The following is a 14129-nucleotide window of genomic DNA, read 5'->3' as shown; positions in this document are numbered from 1 at the left end:
ACATAAGTGTTTAATTTGGGAGTGTATGATTTTTCCAACTTACTTCCAAAAAGAATTTGAAGTCAAGCTGAGGCATTGAACAGGACTGGCCTTTCAGTTTTAAGAAATAGCCATCTAAAATATGTGAGATAGGCAGCCCAGGTGGCTCAGCGGTTTAGCGCCGCCTTCAGCCCAGGGTGTGATCCTGGAGGCCCATGATCGAGTCCCACGTCAGGCTCCCTGTATGGAGCCTGCTTCTTCCTCTGCTCTCTCTCTCTCTCTCTTTCTTTCTCTGTCTCTCATGAATAAATAAAATCTTTTTTTAAAAAGTAAAAAATAAAATATGTGAGATGTCTAACAATTTAGTAGTATGTATGTGGCTTTCAGTTTTGAGGTAATCTATCTTTCCTAACAGGCTCTCCATTTAATGTTCTGTGCAGTGCCATGTAATGATTGCTACCAGTGAAGTTAAATGCTTTTATAATTAAATCTATGTTGAACAGATTTCTTTGTCTTTATTAGGCAGTTTCCTGCTGTGTGTTTAAACTTGTTGCTGTTTAGAGTATTATTATGGTAAATGTAAAATATCTGAGAATGAAATGGAACTATGTTCTATGATGATGATGAGGCAAATATATTTTTCCCAAATAAACAGGCATTGAATTGTATTCATTTATCTAATTACATATCTTGTTATGCTAGTTATAGCATAGGAAAGATAATACCTTTTGTGAAATCTATGGGGAATATTATATTATGATAAGGAATATAGAAATGTTTATAGCGATCTCTTTCACTGTGTAAACTCCCTAAGTACTCCATAGGAAGCATGATTCATGGTGTTTGTAAGCACTAGCTGGAGTCATTCCAAGGAGTTGGAATAACTTTAAGTTCTGATTGCTTTGTTTACTAGCAATGTGAACTTGGGTTATGTACTTATCATATTTAATCCTATCAAAAGGGAAAAATAATAGTATCTGTGGCAAAAGATGGTTGGAAATTTAAATGTAAAGATGTAAAGATGTATGCTTAAACTGCCTGGGACAGTGCCTGGTGCCTAATAAATATGAGCTATTATGATTCCTTTTTCTTACTAAATAACCTTTCAACGTGAAATTACATTGTGATTTATATAAGAAACTATATGACTACACAGTATTTAAACTTAAACTTAGCATACAAATTGGGGAGCAGATGTCCATAGAAAACATTTTCTTCAAAAATTACTTATATCGTATTTCCTATCTTATAGTGGTCTGTTATGATTCATCAAAAATTCAGTTATGTATGGATGTATTAACTGTAAACTGTAAAGTCCACAAAATGGTTATTTTAGAGCCAATGCCTTTGCTTAAATTAAATCTCCAGATTCTCTTTCAAAATTATAGGATAGATTCATTAACTCTAGTAGAATAATATGAATATTTGAATATATGTGAATATAAGAAAATGTTATTTGCAAAAAATAAAAATGAGCAAAATTAGTTTTAGTAAAAAAATTTATAACTATGCTTTATAGTTATGGCTGAATGCATGTATCTGAATTTGCCATACAAAGCTAGTTATTGATTAACATTCGAGTTTTCAAGTGTTAAAGCAATGACTAGTGACTGGAATGTTACAGCATTATAGGTAGTTATTTGAAATTGTTTTTTTCTTCATTCTGTATTCTTAAATGTCGGTTTTTTTTTTTATTGGGAAGGGTCATATTTGTAGAATTCTTAACACTATGGTTTGTGTCTCATGAGATTTAAACTGAAATTACTGTCCTAACCTCATTAGGCTATTTTGAAGGAGTTGAACAAAAAAGAGAAAAAAGTGAGGTACCTCATATTGTCACATAAAGTTCCAAAGTTTTGGGGAATTAAAACTTCAGAAGTATAAGTGAAATCATATAGTATTTGTCTTTCTCTGTCTGACTTATTTCACTTAGCATAATACCCTCTAGGTCCATCTGTGTTTTCAGAAATGGCAAAGGTCTCATCCTTTTTTATGGCTGAGTAACATTCCTATACACACACACACACACATATTCTTTATCCATAATATATAGAGAAGTTGAATCACACCTAAAACTAATGTAATATTGCATGTCAACTATACTCTAAAAAGTTCAAAGGTATGAATATATAATATTTTAGGAGTTTATTAAAATATTTGGTGCTAGGACTTGTTAAAGATAGTTGGAAGAAACAAGGGACTGGCATGCCAGTATGCAGTCTGACCTACTCTGCTCTTCCATTGGTTCACTGTATATTCATGTAAATGCACTTAAAACTTTCTTTTTTTTCCTCTCTCCATAGCTCTTCTCCAGTCTAAATCTTGCATTCTCTTTAATACACATGGGCCTGGCATCCTAAACCTATAAAGACCAAAAAGTACTTCGGCCCAGTTGTCTGGGTTTTAGGTAAACCTGTAGGTCAATATCAGCATATTTCTTCCCAATGAATCAGAATGGAAGCTGAGAGATTGAACTTTGGTTGAGGGAAGAAATGGAAGAAGCATTTCACAGTTAAGTCACATGAGTAACTGTGCCTTATTTTAAAATTAACTAAGGAAAATGGAAGTGATTAACCTGGCATCTAAATGAAATATTGTTTTCACAGAATTTTGATTCAAAAAATAATATTTTATTCTTACTCTATTTACTATCTATTAGTGTAAATTAAAGTCTGTGTAGATCATATAATGTGAATACTAATTGCCAATGCTATATCAATATAGGTCACAAATAACATGCCTTTTGCTGCCTAGAAAGATCTAAATCTTACTATTTTATTGTATCCATCAAGTTCAGTAATGTCTTGTCATATTTTGAAGAGCATTGGCTTTCATATTAGACAGTTCAAAGTACAGCTCTTCCAGTTACCATTTTCCAAGTACCACAAATTCCTTCTGTCAAGCTTCAATTTCTTTGTTCATAAAATAGAGCTATTGAAGGATGTGTGAGGATATAATTACGATAACCATTGATATTATTTCTGTGATACAAGTGATTATTTCTGTGTTTTGGGTTCTTGCCCACTCATTACTGTTTACATTTGAAGCAATGTCTAGTGAGAGTTTTTTCTAGTCTCTTTCCATGTCCAGCTGGACTTGACAGTGATGATGGAACTGCCATTTTGGGATATCTGCTTGTCTTACCATAAAAATCATATACTTGAGAAATTATTAATAGAAAGAAAGAACTGGACTTAGGTACCAAAGACCTGAGATTGAGTTGTGTGCCTAGAGTCTAATGGGTGTGTGACTTCTCTGAGCCACAGCTTCTTCATTCGCAGGATGAGAATAATAGCAATATCTGCCTTGTTGCCGGATGTTATGAGACTCAAACCAGATATTGTTTTAAAATGCTTCTTAAATTGTAAAGTAATCTGCAAATGTCTGTCTTCTTGATTCAGCTGTTTATCATGTCATGATTTCATTTTTGTAGAATGATTAAATATTGGTTATATATTTTACATTTTCGACATACTTTTTCATTGTCTCACATGGACTCTTTCAAAATGGCTGACTGCAGACAGGAGGACAATCTGTTACCTAGCAACAGTGTTTCCTGAATGCCATCTTTAGCAATACAGTTTTTGGTATTTGCTACATGTCACAGATTAGTAGGTTATTCACATTCACCAAAACATCTGTGGAATTTCTACAGCTAATCAAATAAATGGGAATTCAATAACTATGAATAAGGAGCACACATGGGTCAACAACTTAAAAAAATCATTAGAAATTTGTTTTTACTTATTCATCAGTGTAATAATTTATTTTTTGAACTGAGTCTCCTTTGTTTATTACAACTATTATTGCTTATCAACAAGAGCTAATGTTTTTGAATGTCAAAAGCATCTAAAAATTGTATGTTTCTTATATATCTGGCAGATATCCAGCCCTACTGAATATAGTAGTAGTCAAAGCATAGTTTCATTTAAACTAGTAAATAATTACCCTTAGCGACAGACCTATAAAAAGGCCTTTGATTAATAAATTTGTTAATGTTTATTTACTGATTACAGAAATGAATTCAAACTGTATTATAGCTAATGTAAGCCTTTAGTTTTACTACATGTCATCATGAATAACTCTGTTCATATATGATTTTAGTTTGTCAGGCAATGAAAGCCCTCACATAATTTCTCTGATGTTTTTAATACTTGCAATTCTTAGGTTCTATTGAAGCATGTTTTTCTCAAAGTGACTACGAAAATTATTGAAAGTGTGTGAGCATTTAGAGTAATCAGTTACTCTCAATAATCAGTCTGAAAATAGTTCTGATAGTTCACATTAGAGCTAATTAGTTTGTGCCTATGTTAATTGATATAAGACTAGTTGATTGTTGCTTTGGGACTGTTTCTTGTTTTTTCCCAAAATCTTTGAGGCAATTATAATATCCATTTGTAGAATCTGAAGTAATACTAGAGACAAGTAATACCCTGAGTTTTGGTATTTGCACCTTAACATCTTATAATGTGCATTATCAAGATACATGGTTTCTTGATGCCTAAAATCCAGAATATTAACTTTTGTTTCTAAAAAGAGAAAACAGGTAAAAACTAAAACTATCTGAAGTCCATTTCCCTTTTCTAAGACCATTATATAACTTTTAAAAAATGAAATCTTATTTATTATATACAGAATCTTGTTTTTCACGCGACACTCAAGAAGCATATGTATGCAAATTATTTTTCCTGACACCTACTGTGATATTATTCCTAGGTGCTACTTCAGAAACAGAATGGTTATAAGGAGTAGAGATTTTGGAAGAGAGAGAGTTGAGACTGTTTCTTTGCAAACAAATTGTTACTATTGATTGTGTACAAAGCAAAAAGCATTGCAACATTGCTGTCAGTATGTCTGGAACATAAGGCATATAGATATCTTTCCAATCAACAATGTTAACTATGTTTGCACTAGAAATTTCACTACAAAATAATATGTGATTCAGCTAATAATAAACATTACTTGTTTTCTAGAGAAATGGACAAAAGATATGACAATTTATGGCCATCACGATTTGAAAAAATGTGGAATACTATTGTAATTTAGGGCAATACAAGCTTAAAAATAGCTATGTGGTTATTCTGTAACTTGCAGGATTGACAAAAAATAAAAAAGTAAAATTCTGACAATATCAGTTATTGATGAGGTTTTCTGGAAAATATCTGTTACCCACACAGCTAGTGGGGATGAGATGGAAACAGTGATTTTAGGGGGATTGTGAACTGAGAATGAGGACCCTGTGGATGGCAGTTACAATTCTAGGTATCTGCAAATGAGATTAGTACATCTGCCCAGGGAAACACCATTAGAGATGAATCGAAAACAAAAGTTCATCAAAAGAGAAAAGGTAAATAAAATATGGTGCATTCTTACATTAAGAAATAATCTAACATGAACAAGATTCAGCAGAAATCACAAGCCATAGAATCAGACCCCTACAGAGATTAGTGGGTACCATGTTGAAAGAATAAAAGACGGAAGTATAACCAGAAATTAATAGAATTTCGAGAAATCAAAACAGTATAGTAATGGAAATAAAAGCAACTTATTACAGAATTAAAGATATAATTAATAAAATCAGAGATAGAGCAGAGTAAATTGTTTAAAATAAAGTTAAAAGAAAGAAATGGGAATAGTGGAGGTGAGATTAGAGCACATAAATATTAGAGGCAAGCAACCCAGTCTATAGCTAAAAGGAGATCATGAAAGGGATGCCTGGGTGGCCATTTGGTTAAGCGTCCAGCTCTTGATTTCTGCTGAGGTCATGATCTCAAGATTGTGAGATGGAGTCCTGTGACAGGCTCTAGGTCAGACTCTGCTTGTGTGTGGAGCCTGCTAAAAATTCTCCCTTTGCTCTCCCTCCTCAAGCACATGCTTTCTTTCTCTAAAAATAGAAAAAGTAAAAGGAGATCATAAAAGGTAGAGATCTGGCATTACATGAAATAATAACTGATTTTTTTTTCTCACCCAGAATTTACTAAAGACACAAATTCTCAGCTTTAGAAAGGCCCACACATCCCAGTCAGGGTAGTCATGGTGGGGAATTGAGGAGAACAAAAACAAAAACAAACACACCTAAACAAACTGTTGTAAAACTGAAGAATCCATTAGATAAAGGGGAGTTTAAAACCAACCAGAGAAAAAGATTGGTTACCTAAAAATTGACTGTTAATGAGTCAACCACAACGGAAGCTGAAAGACAATGTGATAACTTTTTCATGTGCTGATAGAAGGCAATTGGTCATAAATGTAAATTCAGAAAGACTACCTTTCAGTAAAGACATTGAAATAAAGGCCCTCTCAGACGACAGATAATGTAAGTATCATTACCAATACCCACAAAGTTCATCTCACTAAAGGAACTTTGATGTCTTAACAGGCTAAAAGAAAAATGGCCACAGAAAATAGGTCTGGGATACAAAAAGGAAGTGTCAGCAAATAAAATGCAAATTGGTGAGCAAGGTAAACTAACATTACTGCTATAAAATAATACACATATCTAATTTGTAGGGTTTAAATCAAGTTAGAATTGAAATCCTATAAAATAGCATATAAATTGGGAGTATAGTGATTTTTGTTTAAACATTTTAAGCTTCCTAAGTAAAAACCATAGGCAGAGGACAGAGACACTGATTATCACTGAACTTTATTCAGTGAAATATGTCTATAAAAATATCTTGGAGAGTCACTAACAGAAAATAGAATAATAGGATACGAGAAAGCAAAAGTCAATTTAAGTAAGGCAAGAAGATTGTTAGGGATAAAGGAAAAATGGGACAAATTGAAATAAATTTAGATGACAGGAAGGAATACAAATATAGAAATAATCAAAATCATTGTAAGTGATCTCAACTTTCCTAATAAAAGATATTGAGTTCAAAACTCAATTAAACTACTTTCTATAAGAGTCAGCTGAAACATAAGAGAAATGAAAGGCTGGCTGAGACATAAAATGATGGAAGAACCTATATCAAGTATAAAGCAACTAAAGAAAGCTCTTGTAATCATACTAATACTTTGTGAAATAAATTTTAAGGTAAAAATCTTAAAAGGGAAAAAGAGGGTGCTGTATTTTTTTCAAAAGATTTAATACACCATCAAAGATAGTTTTAGTTTAGCCCAATGATATCAAGCTATAAAATATGTAAAAATTGACATAACTTCAAAGAGAAATAGAAAGATTCATCATCATAGTGGGAGATTATAACACACTTGTATCAGAAAGAACTAGATCAAATTATAATATAATATAAAACATGAAGGATTTAAATAGCTCCATAAATAGGTTTGATCTAATGAGCGCATAAAGAACCAGTTCTCCAAAACTGAAGAATAAATATGTTTTCCAAATTTTATAAAAATTGACCACATACTAGTCTATAAACTAATTTTAAAATGTATTATACAGTTACATTGTTTGACCAAACTACAATGATAGATTGAATCATATTAAATCACCAGTAAACTACCATTTTTTAAGCTTAGAAATGTAAAAATAATGAAAAAGACATATGTATAGAAACAGCAGATATTAACCACTTGATAAAGAGAATAAGTTTGTTAGAAGCACATAACCTATGGCATTGGCTAGTAGAGTAGTAGTATGAAAGGTGCTAAATCCATATCATATAGTTTATTTGAGTCTTTTTAATCTGCTGTGATGAAGATGAAGTTTTTGCAGAGTAAGCAGTGTGACAGGGTATTCAGGCAGATGAAATAGTTGACCTATTTTTTCCTGTTTATTCTGTTTTTCCCCCCCTCTGTGTAGCTGTTTATTGAGACCGTGAGGCAATGATGCTGCCTGTGAACCTGTAAGTTGGATTATCAGATACATGATAAGGTTATAGTTTTTCTTTTTTGGATAAGATGAGGTGTTTATTTTTTTCTTTTATACATTAAATTCCTAACATTCTAGCTTATTTTTTGGTAATTTTGGATTATCTGACTTAACCATAATTCTACTTTCTATTAATTGGAAAAGTTAGAAAGATGAAAACTACCTTTCCCAGTTTGTTTTGTTTTGTTTTGTTTTGGCAGCTAAGTTTCTTTTTGTGCATTGGTTTCTGCCATTTAGATGCATTCATGGTATTTGGAAGGCAGATAGGAGGTAGAGATCACATGCCTGATGTCCTTGGCTTTCTTGCTATCCGGAAGTCCCTAGAAACCTGTGACTGGCTTGTAAACAACATCTGCCTCCAGATTTCAGTGTATCAGGAAGCAGTGGTAGGAGTGATGAGGGTTCTTGCTTCTACTTTCTAAACTCTGGAGCCTAGTTTCAGGTTTCATTTTTTTCCTTCTGTGTATGAGAAGTGTTTGTGGCTGATATTATGGGTTCTTGATTTCAATTTCTGTGTGGTGGTGGCTTTGGGGCATCAGTTCCATATTGTTCTGGTAGTCAATCAATGGGTCTAGCCTAGAATCTACTCCGTAGGCTCTCCCAACAATGTTTAGGTACCTAATTTCCTAATTAAACCTATTACTTCTTTGAAGCACAGGGGCTTGTATCTTGTCCTATACTTTGACTAAGACAGACTCAGATCCTTTCATGCTTTCTTCTTTATATTACAGAGAATTGTACTTTCTAGGCATGGATTTGACAATAGAATCAGTGACAATATAAATACTATTGATTCATTTTCTACACATGGATCCCTGAATATTAGTAGAGAGATAGCTAATAATTCAAGGTTTACAAATAATATCAATTTCAATTTGACAAGTCTCTCTGTCCTGCTCTACCACTTGCTGTAACATGATTTTCCTCTACCTTTCTCCCATTCAGATATGTGTAGTGTTGATAAAAGTTCCTGCCTGAGAAAAACAGAGGTCAGTTTTGATATATATTACTCTGTTTAATGAAATACGACACTAGGAACTTTTTTTGATGAATATTTCACAGTGGAAACCTAACCAATTATTTTTTTTTTAGAACCATAGTTCATGTTCATGTATGGTATGATTACTAAATCAATCCATTTATTCATGACTCCAGTGAGCTATCCATTCATTAATAAGAAACAGGTTTTACCCTAAGGGATATTTGAACATATCAATAGTCTCTTAACCTAACCCATGTATTGCTCCTGGAAAGAATTGATGGGTGACAGGTGACCATTTATCAGAATCTATATACCTGCAGTTTGGTTTTGCTCCAATAATCTCAGGATCTTCATTTTTAGACAGGTTGCTATAAAATAATCTCAGAGGATTTGAGCAGAGTCAAGTACTATGGCATAGCACTTGCTGTCAGCTACTCTCCCTGCTCAGAAGACATATTGTGTTCTCCTATTTTTTTAACATTAATTTCAGGGAAGTAGGATGAGAATTGAGTTTTACTAGTTTATCCAATATCTCCCAGTTTAATATATTATAAATTTATTTAATCCTATTTCATTTAGAAAATGTCTATAAGTAGCTTTCCACCTTGAAAACAAATTTGTGTATGTAGATCTATGAGTTGATTGCAGATGATCTTTGAATTAGTGATCAACATATGGTGTTATTTCTCCCATGGCTATAATACATGGGTTCAAGAATTAAGGAGGGTGAACACAAAAGATTGAATTATTAAATCAGATTTACACTAATCAGAAATCTTACCCAGTAACATGCTTTACTAATCAGTTTTAAGGTTTCAAGCAATCAACAGTCACCGGTATTGCTGAAGTCTGTTATATCCTGTGGGGTTCCGCAGTTCATTCTTTCTGGCATTAGGCACACTCTATTCTTTCTGGCCTAGAGACATAGATGATATTTCCAATGAGGTTAGCAGTTTATCTAACACAGCTGAGAGTGTTTAGAGTGTGTAATATCTCCATTTTCCACCCCATATTTACTGAGGCTTATGTGTCATTTTTAGCCAACTCATGACTCATGAATTCATAACTTGGTGTACCACAAGCAATTCTAAGCCAGAGATAAGGATATCCTGGTAAAAGTATCCCTCAGATGAAGATTCTCTTCCTACTAGAAGAACCAGAAATCAGATTGTTTGTAAGTTAATTAGACCACATTGCCCGTCTTTCTTTCCCCCAAGGTGTTCCCTTGGATTCCTGTCATCAACAGAGAAATTGATCAAAAGCCAACTGCTTTCCTCCTTCCCCCAGGGTGGAAATGGGAGTAACTCCTTTCACTATTATACTTAAGAACCCACTTATGGGACTTATACTGCATCACTGCAACTTTGAACTTTGCTAATTTAGAAATCTCAGTTTCCAAGATTAAAAAAAAAAAAAAAAGTTCCACCAGGGGATATACAATGATTCCATTTAAATTTAAGTTGAAATTGTTACCTGAATACTTTAGGGAATTACAGTATTAGCTGAGATGTTTGGTCCAGATTATCAAGGGAAATCAGCTTGTTACTATGCAACTTGGCAAATAGGAGAATGTCTGGAACCCAGGGGATCTTCTGGGGGTACCATATCCATTAATAAAAAAAACAATGGGGAGGGTGCTTGGGTGGCTCAGTGAGTTAAGCATCTTACTCCTGGTTTTGGCTCAGGTCTTGATCCCATGGGTTGTGGGATCAAGCCCAGTATCCTGCTCTTTGCTCAGCAAGGAGTCTGCTTGAAAGATCTTCTCCCTCTGCCCCTCCCCCCACTCACACACAGTCTCTCTCTCTCTCTCTCAAGATAAATAAATAAATCTTTTTTTTTTTTTAATGGAAAATACAGTAATTCGAAATGACTGCCAAGGTTGCAGACCCTTTAGGGATGATCAGGTAAGGAATTCCATCTAATTAAAGTGTTGGCTTAATGCCAAGGAAACATGGAATGTGTTGTGGAAGAAAGAAGTTATATCAACTACATTTTTATGGTTAGTTACAGAAATAAGATTGCTACAGCAATATCTATTGCCTTCTTTGTTTATTATATGGTATACATATAAACTGATTTGTTCCTCCCTTCTTGTATCTTGTAAGTTTTTATTTTGTGGCTAACTTTCCAATTTAGTTTTTAAGTTAGTGAACATGCAATCCCTATCAAAATTCCAGTAACATTATTTCACTCAGAAATAGAAGAAACAATCCAAAACTATATCTAGAACCATGGAAGATCTCTACTAGCCAAAACTTGAGCAAGAAGAACAAAGCTGGAAGAATAGTCTTGATTTCAAATTATATGACAAAGCTATAATAATCAAAACAGTGTGTTGTAATGGCATAAAACATAGACCATTGTAGTATTATACTACATCAAACGAAAAAGCTTCTGCACAAGAAAGGAAAGAGCAAAACGAAAAGACAACCTTAAGAATGGTAGAAAATTAAAAAAAAAGAATGGTAGAAAATATTAGCAAACCATATCTCCTATAGCTCAATTAAAAAATAGGCAAAGGATCCGAATAGACATTTCTCCAAAGGACACATACAAATGGTCAACAGGTGTATAGAAAGATATTTAGCATCACTAATTGTCATGAAAAAGCAAATCAAAAGCACAATGAGACATTACCTCATACCTGTTAGGATGGGTATAATAAAGACAAGAGATATCTTGGGAATTCTTGTGTGCTCTTGGTGGGAATGTAAGTTGGGATAGCCATTGAGGAAAACAGCATGGGGTTTCCTCAAAAAATTTGAAATAAAGTACCATATGATCCAGCAATCACACCTCTAGATACATATCCAAAGGAGATGAAATCAGTATTGATGTCTTTACTTTATTTAATTTACGAGTTATATAGTGGACACTTGTAATCTTAAGACCCATATACAACTTCATTTCTAGGATATTCTCTTATATTAGTTTGTTGAAAATTTCTTCCCTCAGTATTCTCATTCTGACATTATTACTTGATGTTGGGTTCTACAGTTGGACTTGTTCATCTTTGGAAAATCCTTTTTTTCTTATATTTTCCATTTCTTAGTCTTCTTGATTTTATGTTTTAACATTTAAATTAAATTTTTATTTGGCAATATTTCTATTTCTTTGATCTTTTTCTTGTTTTCTGATATACTTCCTACATTTTGTCTTTTTTTTTTTTGGTGTGCATACTCTCTAGAATTTCTCATAAGAGACTTTGAAGACCTTTTCAAATAGTTATTTCCTGTTCCCTGGATTGTCACTGTTGGATCTGCTTTTTTTTTTTTTTTGTACATTTGTTTTATTTTAATCTTTTTCATTCATAGTATGACTTATATTTAGAGTTTGATAGTTCTTGCATGTGCATTTGTAGTTCAAAATGATTTTATAGTAGAGATGTTGTCTGTTGTCTGTCTCTTACAGGCTTTTTTTTGAGATGAGTTGGTGAAAGGCTAACCTGGGAAAATCTCAAATTTCAGATTATGGACACTTATTAAGACAAAATGTGTGACTCTCCCACTCAGTTTCTTTCTTTTTAGAAATCAGCACATTGTTTTTGTTTTTTGCTAAGGGGATAAATACTTGTCTGCTAGGCATTCTGTACACTGAAATGGAAAATTCTGTTGCTCCACATTCATTATTCTAGTATTACAAAGTTCATACCTGCATTCTTTTGCATTGGTGCCTCAAAATAGTAAACCTTCTCAAATACTTTCTAGTCAGGTCAATTTTTATTTGCTTGTATTGTAGGAGGTAGATTCTTATATATCAGTCACCAGTTTCCTGTATGCTCTGTCTCACAGAAATTTGAAATCATCTCAAATATATAATTTTCCCCCATTGTACTTTACTTCACATTCTTATAATGTCTCTTCTTGACCGGTATAACCATGGTTCCATAACCTTCAGCTTCTTCCCAATTTATTCAGAACTTCTCTTTTCCATTAGGGTGTTCCATACAAATAACAAATACAGTTGTGTCACTAGAAGTGCCTAAAATCCTCCCTCATCTCTCCATTGACTACAGAATTAAATCTAAACTTTAATTCAGCCCATGAAGTCCTTAAAAAATCTGCCTCAAATATAGTCTTGAGTATAGTTTTAATAGTCGACCTAAGTTATTTGACTATATTTTCGTCCTGCCTTTACTAGGTAATATGCATGTAAGTGAAGGGCCAGGTTTTATTTCCTGTGTATCTCAATACCAGCAGAAGTCTGACTGTAAACTATTATATTATTAATTCATCCAAATCACTTTTTGAAATGTATGTGTCGATTATTTTTCTAGGTTGTGGGTACACAATCTTGAATAGGAATTGTTATTCCTACAAAATTTGTGAGAAATACCAAATATATGTGCAAAACTCCATCCTTGTCACCTTCTACCCATCTATGTCCTAACATAGGACTTCTCACCATTTTTATAAAACATCAAGGATATTCAGAATTCTATTGCTTTTATATTCTATTCCTGTTGCATAAGACTTAAACACTCAAAATTATGTATTTCCTTGACATTTGGTAAAACAGGAGGGTCTCTAACGACCTAACTGCAAAGTTTCCCTCCTTATTCTGTTCTCAAAGATAAAATTCTCTAGCCTTTTATCAAAGGACTATTTTTCAAGGGACTAGACATAATTTTGCTTATTCCTGAGTAGTGGGTTTCATTTTCCTGATAGCCATGGAATAATACAAACAAGCCAATGATATTGTCCTGTGAGGGCCCTGGGGAGTACCTCACCTTCTTGATACATAAAACCTGCCTTCCACAGCCCCCAGTTGCTCACTCTATTCCAGAGCACAATTCCTGTGTGGCCCTGTGTAATGCAGTGTCCTCCTGGTTGTGAGTATAGGTTACTAATAACTCCTGTTGATCTTATTTGTCCAGTATTGTGTATCATGTGTTCAGCCATTCCTATAATCATAGAGTGAGGATATCTTCTTCACCAATGGGGTGAATAGGGGGTGATTAAATTCCTCTGCCTGTAAATATGTGCCTTTTTCTCTCTTCTTAATAGCTGAAAAATCAAAGAATCTATTCAAAAGTGACTTCTTTTGTGAAGATTTACTAACTTTTTCAGGATGAGTTTCAGGATGAGTTAAAGAGTAGTCTTTACTCCTGCTCAAATTTATTTAATAGCCTTATACTATGGCATAGAATTTTTCTGTTTATGTGTATTGTCTCTTCTTCCACATGGTGAGCATCTCAAAGAAAAAGTAAATCTCTGTCTTTGCATCCTTAGTACACTACGCAATCAAAATTTTGTTAGATAAATATGAGTTCTTCTTTTAAATTCTGACTCACAGCAACCATTTAGAATAATTGCACTAGGCCAGCCATTA

This window comes from Canis lupus, chromosome 7 (assembly GCF_048164855.1).
Source record: "Canis lupus baileyi chromosome 7, mCanLup2.hap1, whole genome shotgun sequence".
Taxonomy (NCBI): Eukaryota; Metazoa; Chordata; class Mammalia; order Carnivora; family Canidae; genus Canis; species Canis lupus.
Note: the sequence above shows the minus strand (reverse complement) of the source record.